A 10,918-nucleotide genomic window follows, 5' to 3' on the forward strand; every position below is an offset into this window, starting at 1 on the left:
TGAGTTACAGACCCATAAGGGTCAATTTGGTTCCAAACTATCATTTAGCTGGGGACCCCCTGGAACTCCCTCAGGTACCCCTGGGGGTACCCGGACCCCACTTTGAGAACCACTGCATTAGTGAACCTGGTCATAGTGGAAGGCACTGTGCAATCTAGACCTCTAGAGGGCAGCCTTGACATGGAGAAGAGTGACTTGTAGGCTTTCCAGCACAATTTGAATTTATCTCCATCTTCACAAGTGCTGAAGGAAGTACTCAAATGCTTTACTTGTAGCAATACAACAATGTGGAAATACTATGTTAGTAACAGAACAAAAATATTGTCAAATTGTCAAAAATATACGTACAGTAGGCCTATATAAAGTTAAAGTACTAACATTTTTCAAAACAACAAGCTCACAAATTTGAGCTTATAGATCAGCTATTTTATAAGAGTCAAAGTATAGACCTAATAGGCATGGATTAAAGCAAAATAAAATCTCACGACTGAGAATGTTGGTACTGTATATGGCCAAGTATGTGTGATTTGTGAATCGTTGTGAAAGGAGCCTCCACTCCTAAACAATGAACACAATAGTCCTGCTGTTCTACATACAGCCAACCAAAGGTGAAGAAATCACAGACTGAGGCTTTAAATCGTTCCTCTTATGAAATATCCAACACATCTACGGTAATCTTAAAATAACCAAAAATAGACTATCTACAGGCTCTCACTGCCTCATTGAGAGCTTGCTTGATGTAGATAGTCTATTGTTGCTGTGCAACATGCTTCCGTAGATGACATGCTGGCTTCTATGGAATCCAAATGATAATTATGATCTAAATCATATTGTAGTGGAGTAAAAAAGTACAATATTTGCCAATGAGATTTAGTGGAGTTAAAAGTATTACAAAATGGAAATACTCAAGTACAGGACTTGTACAGTTACTTTCCACCACAGTAAATGCCATAGTGGTTTGACTCATAGGAAAGCAAGGTTACTAGTAGTAAACAATGTTAAGATATTTGATAAGCAGAGCATATTATCTTTATTTAGTGTGGCAATCTTTACCTCATATCTGAGTCAGAGTAACTTGGTCGTGGTCGCCCTCCCACTAGCCAATTGTAATATACGATACAATTTGGGTGGTTGTATTTGTTCTTGTATTTGTATTTGTGTCTATAGGTTGGACCTTTGATACGATCTTGTTTCTGGTTTGACAGAAAACCTGAAGGTCAGAATTACATTTCTCCCCAGATCATGCAGGTAAGCTCTATTAGCTCAGTGGTACACATTTCAGTACTTCTATACCAGATCCAGCTTCAAATCCAGGGCAGAACAGGAAAGCTACATAGTGCAGCTTTAATTCAAGTTTAATTCAATTAGAGCACTTTCACTTGTAGCTGAGTAATACTTGATCAGGAATATGATACTTTGACTCAAGTAGTATGATTTGAGTACTTTGTCCACCACTGGTCACTGCATATAAAATGTTAGTAGTCCTTCCATACAGTATTTGATCATTCAGTGGCGTCTGTGTTTTTCCCTCCCACTTTACAACACTCTCCGGTGGCAATGTCAGCCACGCATACTCCCACGGCAACCAGAGGCCAGCAAAAAACCAGGAGCACAGCCACGATCAGGTATCCACACGGCCCACATCGCCTCTTCTGGCCCTGGGCTGTTTCTGTGCCCTCTCCCATACCTCTTCCTGCAACCCTGTCCTCCAGCACAGCGCTCACCGTGGGGACTGGAGGTCCATGTTTGGGCTGAGCGACATGGGGTTCGGGAGGTGGCGGTCTAGGGTGATGATGACTACTCTGGGTCTGGGAAGAGGTCCTCGACACCTGCGTGTTCCCATTGCTTGTCTGATGGAGAAGAACCTGTTGATCTGATGCGGCAGTTTCTCCCGTACCCAGAAACGGAGCTCCCTGGATTGGTTTCGGTGCGAGGAGTTTTCCAGGGCAGACAAGGTGGGTGTGGGTTACGCCTGCCGGCCCCAGTATCAGTGTAGCTTGGCTGGGCATCATGCAGAACAAAGTGACTGCTTTTTGCTGTTTAAGAAGTTGATTGATTCTGATCTGAAAAGAAGATGGAGGCCCAATCAAGTTTATGCACATGTTTCAAAATCACAAAAGGACAAAAACCTGTTCACATATCTATATATCCTTGCATTGTAATGCATATTTAATAGCTTATATTGCTCAATGTTTTCCAATATCAGTTTTCAATTAACAAAACCAAGTCTTGGTTAAATATAGATAGGAATTGCTGCTATCAAACCCACATTTAAAGTAGCACATAGAACATTACAATTATAACATGTAACATTATTATGTAGCAATACTATGGTGGGGGGGGAGATCACAAAATCAAATCTAACAATACATATCTTTTTACCAAATTCCTTGATTGTGACAATAATGTCGTGTTGTGACAATACCAATTCTTAAAATTCTATAAGCTCCAACTTTATTTGTATAGCACCTTTCATACAAACAAATTGCTCAAAGTCCTTCACATTAACATAATAAATAGTAGAAACCCAGAAAAAAATGAATTGTCAAACAGAAACATATAATTAGACAGTGTATTTAAACTAAAGAAGAGCAAGTCAATGACAGGTGACTTGGTATCCAAAAACGATATCTTGTCTCATATCATGATATCTATAAAGTATTGCCCAGCCTTTATGCTAATATAACTTGTGGTAGTAATAATAATACCTATCCTACATGAAGCATATGGGTATTGCTCTCGCACTTACCTCACCATCTGTCTCAGGTCTCCTGTGTCCTGCTGACAGAGCTACATTTGTTCATGTGAATCTGCTTGTACAGGTGCTTGAGGACAAACAGGGGAGGTGACAATCCGTTACCGGTGACATTCAATCAGTTCAGCATGCAAGACGTCACACACCTTACCCGACGCACATATGGAGAACTTACAAAACATCCTCATATCCATTTTAGATCTATAGTAAGTACATTCCTAAATTGTTTTCTTTTTGTGCTCAACATTAACCCATTCTGGGCGGGAACCCCTTTTGGTGTTAGCATTATGTTATGCCTTAGCTATTGAAAAATAGCAGATCTACAAGCTCATAGCGCGCCACCGAGTGGCGCGCTACGAGCTTGAAGGTCTGCTATTTTTGAAAAATCAAAGAACGACTGACATAGAAACATAGCTTTTTCAGAAAACTGTCAGGATGTAGAAGACATTTTTAGAATCTGATCTCGGACATTACTGAGGAACTGTATGTTATGAAAAAACTAACATTCATACTTAGACTACAAGAGGATAAGTTCTATAAAAAGTGAGAAAAGTGGGATCTCTTCTCTCAGCCTAGCGATAATGCAAGAAGATTTCAATGAATGTATCTTGTAATATGAAAAATACAGCTTTGTCTTTTGTTTTTGTCTTCCTCTTTTTGTTCTTTTTCTTTTTCGTATTGTCTTTTTGTTTTGTTTTGTTGTCTGTCTTTTCATCAATAAAAATTAAGTGAAAAAAAAAAAAGAATCTGATCTCAGGTCAAAATGGGTTAAAAGAAAACTGATAACCTTTTCTTTGAAGACATGGCGGTAGACGTCTGACAAAAGAGTTTCATGTGCAGATGCCAAGCATTCTCAGACACTAAAGCTAAATGATGTCATGCGTGGAGAAGAGATATGTAGAGCGTACATTTATTAATAGCCATTGTTTTTTGAAACACGCTCCTTATTTAGAAACTCCTTCCCTATCGTTCACACATCAACATGTGGGATGAAACATTTTCCTTTTACCCCTGCCCACAGAGAACGCCAACCAACATTTTCCCTCCTGCCAGTCCAGGGTTTGTTAAACTAACAACATGTGCACGACCTTTAAGCCTGATTTGACTGATGTGTCCAATAAGACATTAATATTTCAAGCTGTGGTATGAGTTTGGGAAATGTGAGATCTGACGTTGAATATAAACTATATGCATGAGAAGGTTTCTGCAGCTTCACCATGGAATTCATTATATAAAGCCGATATTGGCAATTATGCAGCCGATTTGTCCCGATTTTCAACCACTTTGAACCTCACATCCCTATTTTGAGCATGGCATGATAGGAGAACATTAAAAAAAAGCAGATCACAACGCCTCGCAACATGAGACTGAGAGCTACTTCTTTGCACGCGCACGCACACACAGACACAGACACAGACACACACAGACACACACAGACACACACACACACACACACACACACACACACACACACACACACACACACACACACACACACACACACACACACACACACACACACACACACACACACGTATTGTAGTCCCATTTGTCCCTCAAAGACACACATGCTTGTGTGCACAAGCATGCCGATCAGGAAGTTTTCTAAAAGTTTCAGATGACACCCGTGGGAGCATTTCATTTTTGTTGTGGTTACAGCGATACTGTCCCTGCTCAGAGACTACAGATGTAAACTAGAAAAAGTGCCCCTCGGGGCACAGGTCTCCACCAAGCCAGGTCAGGTTGTGGCCTCATGGTGGCGCTATAATATGCCAATGTGAAAAGGGTGCCATTTCTTCATACGCCTTTGATGGCAATTGGATGATTTGAGGCATTTTGTTCCAAAAATGTGTTTTGAAAAAATCAACCTGTTGGTGGCGCTATAACAGGCCAATGTGAAAAGGGTGGGATATATTCCTCAGCCTAGTAAGAAAATGCGTGAAAGATTTCACGTAAATTGCATGCTGCGTTCATGATTTGAGGCTTTTGTTCAAAACGGGGCAATCTTGCAAACTGTGAAAGCCAATTATAGCCAATTAGGATGGAATATGAAATATCGGACAGATCCGACTTGAGCACATGCCTATAGAGATACTGTGTAATGATGTGTTTTACAAAAGTCGGCCTCCTGGTGGCGCTATAAAAGGCAGATGCGGAAAATGCAGATCAAAGGTTTGTCCTTGGCCTCTAGGGAGTGTGCATGCAACGTTTCACGCAGATAGGTGCAGTTTTAGGTAATAAATGTGAAAAGCTGCCTCATGGTGGCGCTATAACAGGCCGTTCTGGAAAATGTGGGGCAGAGGTTCATCGTTGGCATCCAGGGAGTGTGTGTGCAAAGTTTGGCATCGACCGGGTTAACGGTGCCGGAGATTAGCTGGTAACAGACGGACGGAAGGACGGACACACACACGGACGGAGTGCAAAACATACTCTCTCCCCATGCCTTCGGCCTGGTGGAGACAATTAGCTTATGGCTAACTCTGGCACATTTACATGGAAGTGAAAACTGAAATGTTGATTAATGAGCATTGTCCCTGTCAAATAAATAAAATAAATAAATACTGTATCCTAGATTGGAAATGCCATGACACCTTTGTGTTTTTTGGAAGCCATTGCTTTTTGTTTTTTTACTACTTATTATAATGATAATTTTCATGACAGTATAGTGTACTAGCCTATTTTTGGATTGTATAATATTAGTAACTTCCTCCTATGACTCAGCAGGCTATGGGCTACTATAAATAACGATCAACAGATGTGAACTATAGGCCTATGTGACCTGGTAATAGAGCGTCGCAGTCCCGCCCCCTACCATGGCCCAGGAAATGATTCTCCGTTCATTTTCCTCATAGACATTTCAGAAAGTATTTATTTAAAGACGTTTACGCCACGGACAAAGCCAACTCGAGTCGTGACAAATCATGACAACAAACACAATTTTTTGGGCCGAACAAATAATTAGAAAGAAGAAAAAAACGGCAGGTTACAGCACTTTTTTTGTTGTTTTTCTTCTTTGTAATTATTTGTTTGGTCCAAAATATTGTTTGTGTTGTCATGAGTTGTCACGACTCGAGTTGGCTTTGTCCGCGGCGTAACCGTCTTTAAATAAATACTTTTTGAAATGTCTATGGGAAAAATGCATTGGGTTTCATTTCCTGGTCCATGGTAGGGGGCGGGACTGCGACGCTCTATAGACAAAACACCTCTGGGCCAAACCACAGCATCTCCAATGCAGTATGTTTTCCACATCAAAGTCGTACAGAAAAGAAAATAAGCTCTTAAGAACTTTGGAAGTCAGACAGAATGCCTAAGGTTTGAACATTCGATCCCTGACATGAGATAAGTAAGGTATTATTCTTTAACGTTGAACACAAGGGTTGCCAGCCAACAAACTGAACAAACCAGTTGAGGAAAGCTAGCTCCATGCCAGAGTTGATCTGGACAGTGCGGAGGTGGTTGTGGAGAGGGGGATGAGAGAACCCTTCCCGCCCCTCATGATGTGAACACAAACAGCACATTCAGCCACAGAGTCATTCATCCCTCCTCGGCACACAACACAAAACACCTTCCTTGACCTTTGCTGCATTTTAACTACTGACGCCTGCCCATGGACTCTTTGCACACAAACTACTAGGGGTAGGATATCACTGCACATTGCTTGACATTGACATTAGACTGTCCCGCGGGAACCCCCAGGAGTCCTTGAGTGGGTTCCAGGAGGTCCCCAGTAAAATGAGCTTTAAGCCAATCTACAAAATCACAACGCATCACAGCACCTTTTTAACCCTAGATAACCGAACATAAATGTTGTCACACCATCACTAAACACGGGTATATTTTACCCAATGTAAAATATTCCATAAAAAATATATATTTTGAAGTACAGCAATACATGGCAACTTGAAGTACTCTTCTTTAATATTTCATCAAGACTTTTCACAAAAAAATGAAAAATAGATATCATGGGGTGGCCCTATCATAGGAGTCGGACAGGCACATGGGAGTGCAGCAGCTCAGCTAGATATTGAGGTGCCAGGCCGTTGAGAGCTTTAAAAGTTAACGATACAATCTTAAAATCAATTCTAAAAGTTACTGGCAGCCAGTGCAGTGCGGCTAGTAGGCCTACCAGGGTTATGTGCTCTGATCTCCTAGTGCCAGCAGTGAGTCTGGCAGCCGTCTTCTGCACCAACTGCAGGTGATGTATATGGATGCCTTGCTGAGCGTTGAATAGAGGGAGTTACAGTATGGTAGACGAGATGAAATTAGGGCATCGACAACTTTGTGAAGGTTAGGGGTGGAAAGGACTGATCGAATTCTATGGATGTTTCTTAAATGGAAAAAAGCATGTACGAACTACAAATTTGACCTGGGCCTCAAGACAGAGGTCAGAGTCTGTTAGTTAGTAGGCCTACAGCCCTACACCCAAATCTTTGGCTATTGGTGGCTGACATGGTGAGATATTTTGTGTGCAAATGGAGGCAGTACTAAAGGGAAAGCCACATAGTCACGGCAATTGTCATGGCAACCGACCCTTTAAGCCCTAACCACACCAAAGGGTCACCATGCAACTCCTTGGGTCCATACGGTTGCAAGGAGTTAACGCTAAAACCGTCTTGACCCTTTGGTGTGGTTTGGGCCATTTGAATTCCATGAGTTGAATCACTAGGGTCAACGTGGGTCAACGTGCAACAAGACATATCACACCGCAGCCCGCAGGGACAACGCTAAAACCGTCTTGACCCTTTGGTGTGTTTAGGGCTTTAGAGTTTACCAATTGCAATAAGAGTGGCGCTAAAGGCCAAAATCATGAAGGAGCGGATCACATCAAAAGCCATGGCTATCCAGACAAGCAGTACAAGATATCTTGTTTGGGATCTAAGAGGCAGGCAGGCAGGCAGGCAGGCAGACAGACAGACAGACAGACAGACAGACAGACAGACAGACAGACAGACAGAGCCAGCCTCACTGCAAACAGGTCTAAAAAGGAAGAAAGAAAAGGATTGTTCTTACCAGATATCTGCTTCACGTTCCCTTGGCTAGCACTCCAAAGCAACTTGGGAACTTCCAAACAATTAAAAAAAAAAAAAAAGTTCACCTCCAGAAACATAAATTCTATAAAGATGATGTCAGAGGCCATCTACTGTCCAATGCAAGTACTTCCTTTTAATGCAAGAACGTGGAAACGGCTCCTGTAACTATACTGGCCTCAAACTGTCAGTTGACAAACAAACTGCTTTCCATGTGTTCCATTGTTCACGTTCTGCTCCTCCCACTACGGACCTATTTCCTCCCAAACCAGGAAGCTGTGGTTTGAACCATGGATGTTGGATGTGAGCTCATTTTACTCTTCGACTTTCCTATACCAATACAAGAGAGACCCATAGTATCATTACTCTTTAAATACAATTGATGTTCACCGAGTTCCATATGAAAATATGTAATAGTTTCCATACCCGCACATCATGCATCAATCATTATCAAACGGATTGAGAGGAAACAAATTCATGGTATTTGTAGGTCCCCTGGCAAAGATAGTCCCAGGCAGATACAAAGCCATACGATAATTGGAAAAATGGTTGTGGTTGTTACAGCTCATTTTATGCAAGGCCACACTTAATATTTATTGGCTAATAATGGCAGCCATGTTGCTGATTGGATCATGTATGTTTATAGTTACATTAGCATGTGCATACTGTATGTTTGGTAGATGGGAGTAAAGTGGTACAAACATGCACTCATTCACCCTTCACTCATAAAGAAATGTGCTTTTTCAGTCACTAAAAAGGTACAAATCAAGGGATCTTGAGCTATGATTATGAACATCTAAGGGTACATATAGTGGCAATAGTTCCTTATGGAACAGCTATGATCCTCTACTGCTGCACCCTGTCCACATTTACCAATTAAATCACTTGAGCCTTATTATTTTACACTTCATTCACTGTCATAATATGTTGTCACCTGGCAAAAATAGCTGATCTACAAGCTCACTATGTGTCGCGATCATGCAACACATTGTGAGCTCATATATACATATGTTTGTACATTTCCTTGTACTTTCACTATAGTGACATGCCCTAAATACAGACGCCAGATGTTAAAATGGTTAATTATGTGGATATATTAGTAGTGAAAATCCACCTTATATGGAGTTGTATTGCCCTGGACGTCTCCAGGACCAGGGCCCTCAGGAACGGGATGAGGAATGAAGTAATAGAAAGATGAAAGGAGGCTTGGCAACTAACAGCTGGAAAGTAGCTTTGCTTGCCAGAGTCAATAATTCAATAATTCTTCAAGACAAGTCACAGACTGTTCTTTGACCGATAGCGGTTTCTCTCTCTGCCTCACTCTCTCACAGCTAGGCTATGCTTGGGGAAAATGATGTGGCATTTGGCATGCATGCAGGCAATGGGGAGGAGAGCGTGTGTGTGTCTGTGTCTGTGTGTGTGTGTGTGTGTGTGTGTGTGTGCGTGCGTGCGTGCATGCGTGCATGCGTGCGTGCGTGAATGCGACAGTTTTCTTCTGTGATGCCTATCTGAACTACTTCTATTGTATGTGTGTAAACAAACTTGGTATTGATGTAGCCAAAAACGGTGACTGTGCGTGGACATCCAACTCTACCCAAGTAAACATGGGATAGGAACAGTGGTTCCTAAAGTGGGGTCCAGGGACCCCCAGGGGTCCTTTAAGGGGTTCCAGAGGGTCCTCAGCAAAACTATTTAATATGGAATCAAAATGAGTTTAACCATTCATTCCCTGAAACAAAATATTTTCAGATGGGGGTCTGCGGCCAAATACATTAATATGGGAGTCTTTGACCTTGATATGAAAAGGTTTGAGAACCACTGGGATACGACAGGATAGAATAGGATAACACTTTATTAATCCTGCATCAGTGAGAATTCATGGTGCTACGTCAGCAAAAAACACAGACATTTGTGTGGTGCAGGGGCAGAGTTCCTGTGTGCCAGTTTGGCTACTCATAGATAGTCCAGTCTATGTCAGAGGAGGAAGGTGAAGTTTATCATCCACCACCTTCTGGTACGAGCCTCTCCCAGTAGAATGCGGTTCAGCATGTGTATTTCCAACTTGCATCGTTCTCAAATTGTGTCGTTAATAATTGACTCGTTCCCAATTAGGCTGGTCTGGTAAAGGTGCAGTATAAGGTAACCAGACTGGGCGTGTGTTAAGACAATAATAGAAACAGATATGCTCCTTTCTCTTACACTTTGAACTGAGAATGAAAACATCAACAAGGAAACACAATCGCTGAAACATCCCTCCAGCTTTGTAATCTTTGACAATGAACAAATATATGAGCTAATCTAAGTATCTGTTTATACATCGAGAGAGAGAGAGAGAGAGAGAGAGAGAGAGAGATATGTAATGATAAACTGTGGTCCGTTGAGAAATCCAATATGAGGTGAAGTGTGTTCCAAAATAAAAGACTCCTGGAATTCCCCCACGCAGTGAAATTAAAACCTCCGCCGGCAGTGATCTAGTTACCAGAGAAGTAGTTCACATGGGCAGGTCTGCACAGGCACACGCACACGCACACACACACACACACACACACACACACACACACACACACACACACACACACACACACACACACACACACACACACACACACACACACACACACACACACACACACCTTAATGTTTGTCTTATGATCCTTGTGAAAACACTGGTTTTATTCAAACATGAGCTGCAGCCCCAACTATAATCTAATATAACCAATACCATAGCCACACCAGAACCGTACCCTAAAACCAATTACTCTAACCTCAACCACAATCTTTTCATTGTACATAGAACATATCGTTTTAATCTTACAAATACCACTTTTTGGCATGGCAACAGGCATCTGCCATCTTACGTGTTTATATTGTTTACAATTGCCATCTATGGGCTGGGCAGCAATATAATATATTGCTGCCATTGCTGCAATTATGCACTGCACAGGCAAGAATCAGCCTGTGCAGTGCATAATTGTTTACTTAAAGTACCAGAGAAACCAGGTAGGCTGGCTTTACTCATCAATACCCCTTTTCTTTTAAATAGGAGTCAAGTATAACAACTCCAATAAAAAGTGTGTAAACTATGTGGGCCTACATTACAGTTCAGTATGGCTGAGGTCTACTGTTAGTGCTGATA

The 10,918-nt window shown here is 41.7% G+C and overlaps 1 long non-coding RNA gene across 1 annotated transcript; it reads right to left on the reverse strand.

Annotated features, from left to right (window-relative positions):
• Nucleotides 1-309: 309 nt before the first annotated feature.
• LOC306927650 lies at nt 310-7,909 on the reverse strand. Its single transcript, XR_013790553.1, has 3 exons — nt 7,766-7,909; nt 2,750-2,825; nt 310-2,063 (listed from the first exon to the last, which is right to left on the reverse strand). It is a non-coding gene; the product is annotated as an uncharacterized lncRNA (long non-coding RNA).
• Between the last annotated feature and the right edge of the window lie 3,009 nt (nt 7,910-10,918).

This window comes from Electrona antarctica (assembly GCF_951216825.1).
Source record: "Electrona antarctica genome assembly, chromosome: 8".
NCBI lineage: Eukaryota > Metazoa > Chordata > Actinopteri > Myctophiformes > Myctophidae > Electrona > Electrona antarctica.